The sequence below is a fragment of the Anopheles merus genome, chromosome 2R, assembly GCF_017562075.2.
Source record: "Anopheles merus strain MAF chromosome 2R, AmerM5.1, whole genome shotgun sequence".
Classification (NCBI taxonomy): Eukaryota; Metazoa; Arthropoda; class Insecta; order Diptera; family Culicidae; genus Anopheles; species Anopheles merus.
The window spans coordinates 62715786-62728142 of record NC_054082.1 but is presented as its reverse complement, the minus strand read 5'-3'; positions in this window follow the sequence as shown (position 1 = coordinate 62728142).

Here is a 12357-nt window from a genome sequence, read left to right as displayed (position 1 = left end):
TTAATAAGGTTATTAATAGGTTTAGCTATTTTTGCAAAGTTTTGTACAAATTTTCTGTAATAATTACAAAATGCTACGAAGCGTCTGGCATCATTTGCATTTTTGGGTACAGGAATTTTTTCTATTATTTCGTATTTTGAGTCATCCGGGTATATACCTTTGTCTGTTATTTTGTGACCTAGATAGGTTACTTCTGTTTTAAAGAAGCAGCATTTTTCTGGATTTAACTTAAGATTGCATTTTCTTAATTTGTTAAAAACCTTACTTAAGTTACTTATATGGTGTTGTGCGCTGCACCCTGTAACGATTATATCGTCGATGTAAACAAATGCTAGCTCAGGTGATAATCCTGCCATAGCTATTGCCATCATACGTTGAAAACTATTTGGGCTTATATTTAAACCAAAAGGCATTCTCGTAAATTGATAATGACCTGTTGGTGTGGAAAATGCAGTGAATCTTCTTGATGCTGGTTCTAGCTCAATTTGGTGGAACCCTGACATTAAGTCAAGTGTGCTAAAATATTTTGCTCTACCTAACTGGTCCAATATTGTATCTATTCTAGGAAGAGGAAATTTATCCGGCAGGATTTTTTTATTTAGTTGTCTGAAGTCAACTACTAATCGCCACTTTTTACTTCCATCAATCGATTTTTTCGGGACTAAGAGAATGGGCGAATTATAAGCTGAAACTGAATGTTCAATTATATCATTTTTCAGCATTTTGTCGACCTGTTGATTAATTTCATCTGCTTGGGAATGGATTTGTTTGTAATTAGGTATGTATGATGGGATGTTGTCCATTAGTTCTATTGGTTGTTTGTAGAAATTATTTGTTGTGATAGGCTCATTTTCGAGACAAAATATATCTGAAAATTCAGCAATAAGGTTTGTTAAATTTCTTTTTGCTATTTCCGGTACTTGTTCTATATGAACTTTATCTTGAATTATTCTAGTTCTTTCTGGGGTATTGTGATTATTTGCCAAGAAAATTTCATAATTTTTAAAGGTTCTATTTGTGGTCTGATTGTGCCTGTATTAATAAAGGCTGTTGACTCAGTTGTGTTGATAAGCTTGATGTTTGGATCAGTTTTGCTAATTATTGTGTTACCGATAAACACTCCTGGTTTTATTTCTTTAGAAAAAATTACTGAATCTTCTGTTATTGGTTTTAAAGTGAGTTTTCGAATTACCTCACTTCTTGGTGATATTTCAATAATTCCATTGATGCTGTCATCAACGGGGTGTTCAATGATATCATTTCCGTTACGGAACTGTAACATCCAAGTCGAAAAAAGGATGTCGCATTGGAATTTACTGATAAAGTCCATTCCTAATACTCCGTCTGCTTGAGTTGGTAGGTCTTTTATAATAAAAAATGTATGCTCGACATTTTTGTCACCAAAATGAATGGTTGCTTGAGTGTATCTCTTTGTTTTCATTGTATCTGTTGTGATACCTATGAGTGTGAGTTCCTTGTTTTTCTTTAACTGGATTTGTTTCTTTAAACTTGAGGCTTTAAAAAGTGATACCTCAGCTCCGGAGTCAATGACCAATGTTGTGTTTTTCCCGTTAGCTATGTTCAATTTAACCTTTATGAAGTTGTTTGTTTTTATCCCTGTCATCAAAACTACTGTGGGTATTGGTTTTGGTCGTCGTTTAAAAAACGATCCCCTTCCTCTTCTTCTTTCTTGTCGGGTGTGTTGGTTTGAATTTGTGTATGCATAACCCTGCTCTATGCCGCTTTGAATGCATTTGCGTTTCTGTTTGTCCCGTTGGTCTGGGGGCCATATCGGGGTTTCGCTTGTGTCGAACGATTTGCGTTCGGTGTAAAGTTTGTGGTGCGACTATTCTGTTCATGTGGCGGGTTTTTTCTTTCATAACTTTTCACTGTATCCAGCATGTCGGTGATACTTGAAAACTCTTTTATGTCTAAAATTAGTTGGCTGTCTCTACTGATACCTGCTTCTTTTAGTTTTATTATGACGTTTTGCTGTGTTAGTGTCTTTGCTATGTCGGGTGTCATGTTTTCCTGAATATATGCTGTTTGCAGTTGATCAGCCAATTCGTTGAGGCTATTTGCAAAAGTGTTAAAATTTTCAAATTTACCTTTTCTTCTGTCGCATAATTGTTTGTAAATTTTGGCGACTGAGATGGTATTCGTATACCTTCCTTTGATGGTAACAATTATCTCATCGAAGGATTTAGGCAGTTCTTTAAACAATTCCCTAGGTTCTTTTCCTAGTTTTGTGAGTAGGAGGTTGATTGCTATAAGGGAATTTGATGAACTGATCATACTTTTTACTGTATTGACTGTATCGATGAATTTAGTCAATTCGGATGCTTTACCCTCAAACGGTTGCATGCCCGTGAGTACGGAGAACCCTACGCTATTAAGATCGAAAGCCATTTTAGATTTTTTATGGAGTTGTAGAAAGGCTGATATGGTCTGTGCTAAGAGTTTGAACGATAACTTATTGGTTGTCAATAATGTTAAGTTGGTATTTTTGTCTTCTAAGCTATTTGTTGAGCAATCAGATGTCTTGTTATGTGAGTCGTCGTTGGTTTTTGATGTGCTCAAAGCAATGATATTATGAATTAGTGCGTTGGAAATTTTACTAAATTCTAATAGTTTGTTAAAGGTGTATTTGAATTTATTTTTTTCTATCTCTTTTTGAATCTCTTTAAATGTTTCCTCGGCTTGTATTCTGAGTTGTGTTTTCGTACAAGTCCTTTGATTGGGGTCCTGTATTTTTTTAAAGATATGTTTCAAAATTTCAATTCTATCGCTTATAGTAATCATTCCTGTTTTGAATTGTTTTCATGTAATCTTTTTATAGAACTCATTTCCTAGCTTGAAAACTTTGATTTGATTTGATTTGATTATGTTCTAAAGTTTCAATACCTTAATGGGATATGCTGCGTGCATTTTGTTGCTACTGATGATGATGCTACGCTGAATCTATACCGGTGCTGGGTGTTTAATCGGTATTTGGTGCATACTCGATGTTTGATGTGAAGTTCTACGATGACGTCGTCGATCAGTCGTCGCTCGATGTCTTGTCGGGACACTTGTCTATTCTTGTCTGCCAATCCAGATTGGGCAGTGGGCTCGTCTTGTATTTTCGTCTTCCACGTTGGGAAAGGTTGTTTCATTCAATCGCTGCTTGTGAACCGTAGTTTCGCTATGCACTTTATTGTCCCATATCAATTGCTCCACGAATCGTATAGGTTACCAAAATGAGTTACATTATATAGGCAGTTGTATGTTATTGATTGCATCACGTTTTGCTAGAGTTTTCAATATTTTGAAAATGGTTTTAATTACTTTTTGCATGAGTATGATAGCAAGAAGTATCAGCACAATGTTCAGTTTTAATTCATGGGTTTTATGCTGCTCTGAGTGAACATTTTGTGTTTGAATAATGGTAAGATAATTATCACCATCAACATTAGCTTTAGGGTTTGATGCGTCGTTACCCTTTTTAAGGTTACTCTACTTGGTAAATCGATCGCATAAGCGTTACGTTTTTACACATTGGGGTAGGTTCTCACAACACAGTGCTGTTCATCAATTTGACATTCCTTTTGCACTACATTGCACTAAATGTTGTTTTTTTTTTATTCTGCACTGCACTTGCTTCTGGCTGTTCTTTCACCGTTATTATTTATAACATATGGGTCACTTGTGCCAGCAGCGTTGTTGAATGTTTCGTTAAAAAAAATGCACATTTGACACTTTTTTTTTCTCACGTCCCGTCGAATGCCGGTTATGGTCACAATACTTTTGGTTTGTCACACGACACTTACGTTTTACGTTACCGTTGTATTTATCACATTTTACTTGAAAATAATTTGCTTATACTTCTGCCTGTCGATTGCAGATTAAGGCCACGGTCGCCATGTAATGTGATCGAACGTACGCGGGGCCGTCGTGCACCGTTTTTGCGGGGAGTCAGTCTTTACTGACATGAGCTGAGGTGGAACAAACTATTCGAAGCGGACTGATTTGATCGTCCAGGCGATCATGGAAACCCGGAAGGAGTTTCCCTTACTGGAAATGTTGGAGTTTAGAAGCCTTACCTTGGGTAGGGGGACATAACTAAACTCTTGAAATAAGTTGGTACACGAAGTTTTTAGGAAGCGTAACGTCCTATCTTGGCAGTCCGAACGAATCTGACTTGCCACGGTCGGAATTGGTTTTATTTATACTCAATAAGTTTCGTACATTTGGTTTTGGAATGTGTTTTTGTCCTAATTAAAGGTTATTGATATGAGGTGCAATTTATACATTATATTGGAGTGAGGTGTCTATGTTTTTACGAAGGTTCTGGAAAGTATAAACTGTTCTAGCTAAAGAACGGGTGCGTTCATCGATCTTTGCCTACACTGCGCTTTTAGCAATAAGTTGCTATGCGTTCTCTGATTGTCCACTTTACCGCAGTAACGCTTGAATTGCTTATGTTGCCCGTTTCGGTTGTTTTTGATAAGTGTGTCACGTCTGTTATTTGTTTGAATGGACGGCCTGAACTCTTCCGGTTGCGGTGCTATGGTATGATCTGATTTGCTGAATGTGTTAAAATGAATGTGTTACAATGGTGTGGTTTGGCTTTCTAAAATGTGTTACAATGTGTCTATAGCTGATAGTGTGTATTATAATAAGTTCTGTATAGCAGATATGCTACACCCTTTTCGATCCCTTACCTAGAACTGACCAGCCTAATGAGGTTTTGATCGCAATAGGTTCATCTGGACCTTCAACACGATTTTCCGACCCACAAATAAGGTGAGCGTGTGGTAAGCCTAACAAAATGGTTGGTGCTCCATCTATGTAGTTTGGAAGATCAATTCCATCAAAATGTTTGTATCGGGTTTTCAACGAGTTCGCGTTTAAAGTTTGTGAAGGTAAATTAATTTCCCTAATTGTCCTCAATCCTTTCAATGGTTGTATTAGGCCACTCATACCCCTTATTTGCAAATTGACCAATTCGCTGGTAGCTTCCTCCTGCATTTTGCCATTGGTCCATGTCAGAGCCAATGACTTTCTTATCCCCTGAACAACCAAGATTTCTTTAATATCTGTTAACAAAAGACTTGCGGAAGAACCTGTATCTATAAAGGCAAATGTATCAATTTCTTTGTCTTCGTGAATGACAGAGACCGGTATTATTTGGTAAAATATTCCTTCGATGGTACTGTGATGGTTCAATGTGTTTAAATTATTTTGACTCTTGTTTGTGTAATGTAATAATGGATGATGTTTCATATGACAATTGGCTTCACGACACTGGGGTGGTAATCGACAATTATTAGCATTATGATTTCTGTTGTTACAACAATTTGTACATAACCCAAATCTTCTAACGGCGTCCCACCTTTCATTTAATCGCATACCCCGAAATCTTCTACAATCGACAATGCGATGGTCTCCCTGACAAACATGGCAACAGGTTCTGGCATTTCTATTTGGGTTCGGTTCTATTGGTGAACTTAGGTTTTTATCACATACAGCCTCCTCCCGGCCTTCATTTACATTTAATAGGATGGCAAGCTTCTCTGTAGGTTTAAGCCACTTCAAGAAATCGTTTAGTGTTTTAATGCGACTATTTCCTCCTTCCTCTTTCTCTCGAATCAAGGTTATTAGCCACTCACGCTTTAGGTCTTCTGGAAGCTTATCGACCAAATCGTCCAATAGCCTTGGATCCGTAAGATATTCTTCCTTTTTTAATACTGTCATGTTTGTAACAAGGTCGTCTAATGACCTGATGAAGCTTAAAAATGTCTTTGGTTTACTAAGGGATGGATTTTCATTTTGCATGAGGTCTGCTAAAAGTGCTTTGTAAACTATTTTTGCATTCCCATATTCTTCTTCCAACCGGTCTATTATTTTTGATACATTAGCCGGGTCAATCATCAGACGGCTTACACTCTGAGCGGCATTTCCCTTAAGGCTCTTTGATAGACGGGCTAATTGCTCCGTAGTACTTAACTTGCCTTCTTGGTTAGTTTTATCGAAAATAGCTTTGAACCTAGGCCACATTTTATAGTCCCCATCAAATTCGGGAAGATCGAGGATAGCAGTGTTGGTGCGTGTTTTCAGTGCGCTAATGAATGTACTATGCTTTCTAAATTACTGGTCGAGTTGATTGGAGTGGTCGTTACTTGCGGATTTTCAGTCTGTTTCTTCCATTCATCAAAAATATGTCGTTGTTCGATCATCATCGAATCGAAAGCCTGGCGTTGCTCCTTTAAGAGGATTGACGCTTCATCTTCTTTTGCCCTACTTTCAATTACTTTTTTTAATTCCTTTGATTCCTTTTCCCACTTTTCTTTGGTTTCCGCTAATTCCTGTTTTAGACCAACTATCACCTCTACGAGATTCACTTCCGCGTCCTTGATTGCCCTCGCCTTTGATGTCGCCATTTTTTTGTTTCACTTCACTTCACTCTTAATTATAGTAAAAAATAGTAGTTTGAATTTGTGTATGCATAACCCTGCTCTATGCCGCTTTGAATGCATTTGCGTTTCTGTTTGTCCCGTTGGTCTGGGGGCCATATCGGGGTTTCGCTTGTGTCGAACGATTTGCGTTCGGTGTAAAGTTTGTGGTGCGACTATTCTGTTCATGTGGCGGGTTTTTTCTTTCATAACTTTTCACTGTATCCAGCATGTCGGTGATACTTGAAAACTCTTTTATGTCTAAAATTAGTTGGCTGTCTCTACTGATACCTGCTTCTTTTAGTTTTATTATGACGTTTTGCTGTGTTAGTGTCTTTGCTATGTCGGGTGTCATGTTTTCCTGAATATATGCTGTTTGCAGTTGATCAGCCAATTCGTTGAGGCTATTTGCAAAAGTGTTAAAATTTTCAAATTTACCTTTTCTTCTGTCGCATAATTGTTTGTAAATTTTGGCGACTGAGATGGTATTCGTATACCTTCCTTTGATGGTAACAATTATCTCATCGAAGGATTTAGGCAGTTCTTTAAACAATTCCCTAGGTTCTTTTCCTAGTTTTGTGAGTAGGAGGTTGATTGCTATAAGGGAATTTGATGAACTGATCATACTTTTTACTGTATTGACTGTATCGATGAATTTAGTCAATTCGGATGCTTTACCCTCAAACGGTTGCATGCCCGTGAGTACGGAGAACCCTACGCTATTAAGATCGAAAGCCATTTTAGATTTTTTATGGAGTTGTAGAAAGGCTGATATGGTCTGTGCTAAGAGTTTGAACGATAACTTATTGGTTGTCAATAATGTTAAGTTGGTATTTTTGTCTTCTAAGCTATTTGTTGAGCAATCAGATGTCTTGTTATGTGAGTCGTCGTTGGTTTTTGATGTGCTCAAAGCAATGATATTATGAATTAGTGCGTTGGAAATTTTACTAAATTCTAATAGTTTGTTAAAGGTGTATTTGAATTTATTTTTTTCTATCTCTTTTTGAATCTCTTTAAATGTTTCCTCGGCTTGTATTCTGAGTTGTGTTTTCGTACAAGTCCTTTGATTGGGGTCCTGTATTTTTTTAAAGATATGTTTCAAAATTTCAATTCTATCGCTTATAGTAATCATTCCTGTTTTGAATTGTTTTCATGTAATCTTTTTATAGAACTCATTTCCTAGCTTGAAAACTTTGATTTGATTTGATTTGATTATGTTCTAAAGTTTCAATACCTTAATGGGATATGCTGCGTGCATTTTGTTGCTACTGATGATGATGCTACGCTGAATCTATACCGGTGCTGGGTGTTTAATCGGTATTTGGTGCATACTCGATGTTTGATGTGAAGTTCTACGATGACGTCGTCGATCAGTCGTCGCTCGATGTCTTGTCGGGACACTTGTCTATTCTTGTCTGCCAATCCAGATTGGGCAGTGGGCTCGTCTTGTATTTTCGTCTTCCACGTTGGGAAAGGTTGTTTCATTCAATCGCTGCTTGTGAACCGTAGTTTCGCTATCAATCAAGGTTATTAGCCACTCACGCTTTAGGTCTTCTGGAAGCTTATCGACCAAATCGTCCAATAGCCTTGGATCCGTAAGATATTCTTCCTTTTTTAATACTGTCATGTTTGTAACAAGGTCGTCTAATGACCTGATGAAGCTTAAAAATGTCTTTGGTTTACTAAGGGATGGATTTTCATTTTGCATGAGGTCTGCTAAAAGTGCTTTGTAAACTATTTTTGCATTCCCATATTCTTCTTCCAACCGGTCTATTATTTTTGATACATTAGCCGGGTCAATCATCAGACGGCTTACACTCTGAGCGGCATTTCCCTTAAGGCTCTTTGATAGACGGGCTAATTGCTCCGTAGTACTTAACTTGCCTTCTTGGTTAGTTTTATCGAAAATAGCTTTGAACCTAGGCCACATTTTATAGTCCCCATCAAATTCGGGAAGATCGAGGATAGCAGTGTTGGTGCGTGTTTTCAGTGCGCTAATGAATGTACTATGCTTTCTAAATTACTGGTCGAGTTGATTGGAGTGGTCGTTACTTGCGGATTTTCAGTCTGTTTCTTCCATTCATCAAAAATATGTCGTTGTTCGATCATCATCGAATCGAAAGCCTGGCGTTGCTCCTTTAAGAGGATTGACGCTTCATCTTCTTTTGCCCTACTTTCAATTACTTTTTTTAATTCCTTTGATTCCTTTTCCCACTTTTCTTTGGTTTCCGCTAATTCCTGTTTTAGACCAACTATCACCTCTACGAGATTCACTTCCGCGTCCTTGATTGCCCTCGCCTTTGATGTCGCCATTTTTTTGTTTCACTTCACTTCACTCTTAATTATAGTAAAAAATAGTAAATCGCTTACCGACTTTCTACGGTGCTCAGCTTTGCTGTTGGTGCGGGGCGGTGGGCGGCTACCTTCCTGGCAGCGGCCTAGCTCCCACGAGCTCTTCCCTGGTGCGGGGCGGTGGGCGGCTACCTCCCTGGCCCGGGGCGGTGGACGGCTACCTCCCTGGCAGCGGCCTAGCTCCCACGAGCTCTTCCCTGGTGCGGGGCGGTGGGCGGCTACCTCCCTGGCAGCGGCCTAGCTCCCACGAGCTCTTCCCTGGCGCGGGGCGGTGCGCGGCTACCTTCCTGGCAGCGGCCTAGCTCCCACGAGCTCTTCCCTGGCGCGGGGCGGTGGGCGGCTACCTTCCTGGCAGCGGCCTAGCTCCCACGAGCTCTTCCCTGGCGCGGGGCGGTGGGCGGCTACCTTCCTGGCAGCGGCCTAGCTCCCACGAGCTCTTCCCTGGCGCGGGGCGGTGGGCGGCTACCTCCCTGGCAGCGGCCTAGCTCCCACGAGCTCTTCCCTGGCGCGGGGCGGTGGGCGGCTACCTTCCTGGCAGCGGCCTAGCTCCCACGAGCTCTTCCCTGGCGCGGGGCGGCGGGCAGCTACCTTCCTGGCAGCGGCCTAGCTCCCACGAGCTCTTCCCTGGCGTGGGGCGGTGGGCGGCTACCTCCCTGGCAGCGGCCTAGCTCCCACGAGCTCTTCCCTGGCGCGGGGCTCCTGGCTGGCCCGACTCGGTTGAGTCCTTCCCTGGCTCGGGGCTCCTGGCAGGCCCGACTCGGTTGAGTCCTTCCCTGGCGCGGGGCTCCTGGCAGGCCCGACTCGGTTGAGTCCTTCCCTGGCGCGGAGCTCCTGGCTGGCCCGACTCGGTTGAGTCCTTCCCTGGCAGCGGGGCTCCTGGCAGGCCCGACTCGGTTGAGTCCTTCCCTGGCGCGGGGCTCCTAGCTGACCCGACTCGGTTGAGTCCTTCCCTGGCAGCGGGGCTCCTGGCTGGCCCGACTCGGTTGATCGAGGGGGTGGGGACTCGAGGGGCGGGGAAGGGGGTTTGGACAATACAACACATATACTAATATTTTTTGGCCAGGTTGTCCCAATGAAGGGTCCCTCTTACGAGGTAAATAAAAATACTAATGAATTATTATCCTCTCTGGAGCCACCAAATGTTTTCTCCAGTTAATATAATTCATTTATTTTTACCCCTGGCGGTTTAAAACCTTGTTTTTACAAATTTTCCAAGAAAGGTATGCATCCTGCTGGTACATGCTGCTCTAGCGATCGCTAAGCCCTTGGCCCTTTGGCCCTACGCCCTACGCTATTGACATTTGTTGTTGTTGTTGGTTGGTAAGCCTTTGGCCCTTGATCCTACGTCCTACGCTGTTGACATTTGTTGTTGTTGTTGGTTGTGATGCAGATTGCATACCCTTTTGGCGCAGCCTAATTACCGCTGTCGGCGACAAGAAGCGACGCACAACTACCTTCTTTGCTGGTCGAAGTTCAAGAGAGAGTTGTTTTATTATTATTCCTTTTTCTTTTGACATCTCAACAAGGTGCATCCATGTTTCAAGGTAGCTAGTCATTCCTTCCCAACACTGCACAAGTTAGATTCGTTAATTGAAGAATGAATATTGAGAGAAGTGATTGTGAATTATCAGTAAATTGTGTAAAATTTTGTGTAATTCATCAATACAAAGGATTTAAAAATATACACATGTGTTTAACACTAGAACCGCCAATGGGACTTTTTTGTCCCATCGCGTTCGAGAAAGGTGTGTTATTACGCTTGCCATCGTGAGAACTCATTGAAAATTTCTGATTTTCATTTTTTTTAACGATCTATTGAATGCACCTATAAACAAAATTGTATCTCATATGGTAATTAAAAAAAAATCATTTTCAACCTAAAACCGCCATATGGGACATTTTTGTCCCATAAGCAAAATTAATTGTGATGGCTGGCATCCCTGCTGTCAACGAGTGACGGGTGCTTCTCCAAGTCTGGCAGCACTGGTGTGTACGCGTTTTCGTAACAAGGCATCCCGCTGCGCAAAGCGACTGAAGAAATTATGGCGTTCGGAGAATTTTATCATGCCTTCCTTTTCTCTCCAACGGCAAATTTGTCAAGCAGCTCGTCGAGCTACCCGTCCCTGGCTCCGCCTCATACCCCTCGCCTGAGCGCGCTATCGAAGGTTTGGATGTGTTGGTGCGTCAGACGGCCAATCGCTGTCAGCCGTCGTCCGTGCTTTTTCCCTCCATAGCGCCATCTCTTTCTCGCGTGTGGTCAATGCTCATGAGTTGCTGTGGCGCTCAAAAAAGCCGTTAACAAACATTGCGGCGATGAAGTTGCATTTTCACAAATCAAACCAAAAAAGCGCAATAATTTCAATTGCTGCAATGTAAAAATGACTAAGGAATCGCTAGCTAACGCTGGAGGGTTTGCTGTGAAACGCGCTGAATCCTAATTCGCATTAACACGTTCATCCCGGCGCTGATTTTCATCAACTTTCCTTTCCACCAGCACCTAGAACGCAGGCTGGAAGGTTCACTGGCAGGCAGTGGGGCCTGCCATCGATCTGAACGTGTTAAGCATTAAGCATAACTTTGTTACACTAAGCTTTTGCTTTCGTATGTTGTAGATTACACAGATATGCTGAGCCGTCTGCGCAAGGGTATGAGCGTGCGTGTGTGTGCAAAACTGTCACCAAATGTGTTTTTTCCGAAATGTTATGATCCATCGGTCAAAGAAAGGAAGGTGTTCATGAAAGGCGGAAAGACGAATTGAGGCCCCTGTCAATGGTAACTGATGACAGGGAGGAGGGGGTACTGGCATACAGCTGTTATGAGATTTAACATTATACTTAAATTGCCGGCGGGGTGGGGGGAGGGGATTGGCGATGGAACCCCTACGATCATCGGTCACATGTCCTAAAATTATTGCCGGCGGGGGAGTGCAGAAGGTTCTCCTGCGACGGGGCCCCAACGACCATCTTTCCGGCGGCCCTTGTCGCTAATACTCTGTCCACTTGTAGACATACGGCATACTACAGACTAGAGATTTTCGGCGACCGCCTAGTCCGTCTACCGTTAGATCCACCGCTGGTTCATGACGGTGTTTTTTTGTTGTGGAGGTGCATCCTTCCTCCTGCCTGCAGCGTATGCATCGGGAAGCAGACAATGTGGCAGTATGCAAGTTACCCGCTGGATAGGAGCGGTCCCGCGGCACCGCCGTCATTCCTCACATCTGCATGCCCGTCGTGGGTTCTAACCGCGTATGAACCGTCCGCCGTAGCAAGGGCTGACTATCCGGCTACGTGGTACTCAAGTCCTGAAAAGGCCGGCATAATCGCGTAGACTATTACGCCAATAATAATAATAATAATAAGAAGAAGAAGAAATTAGCATAGCAGTCCACACTCGGGGAAGGTTTTTGTTTTGACTTTGGTGCTGCCGGGTCTACCGCTGTGGCGCGACAAATGCACGGAATTCACTCGACTAAAACATGAACCTACCGATCCGAACCCATTCCAAGGCACTGCCGGTCAATCGGCGTCATGATAACTTCTCCAAACCAACAAGCTGCCAGATTCTGGACGGG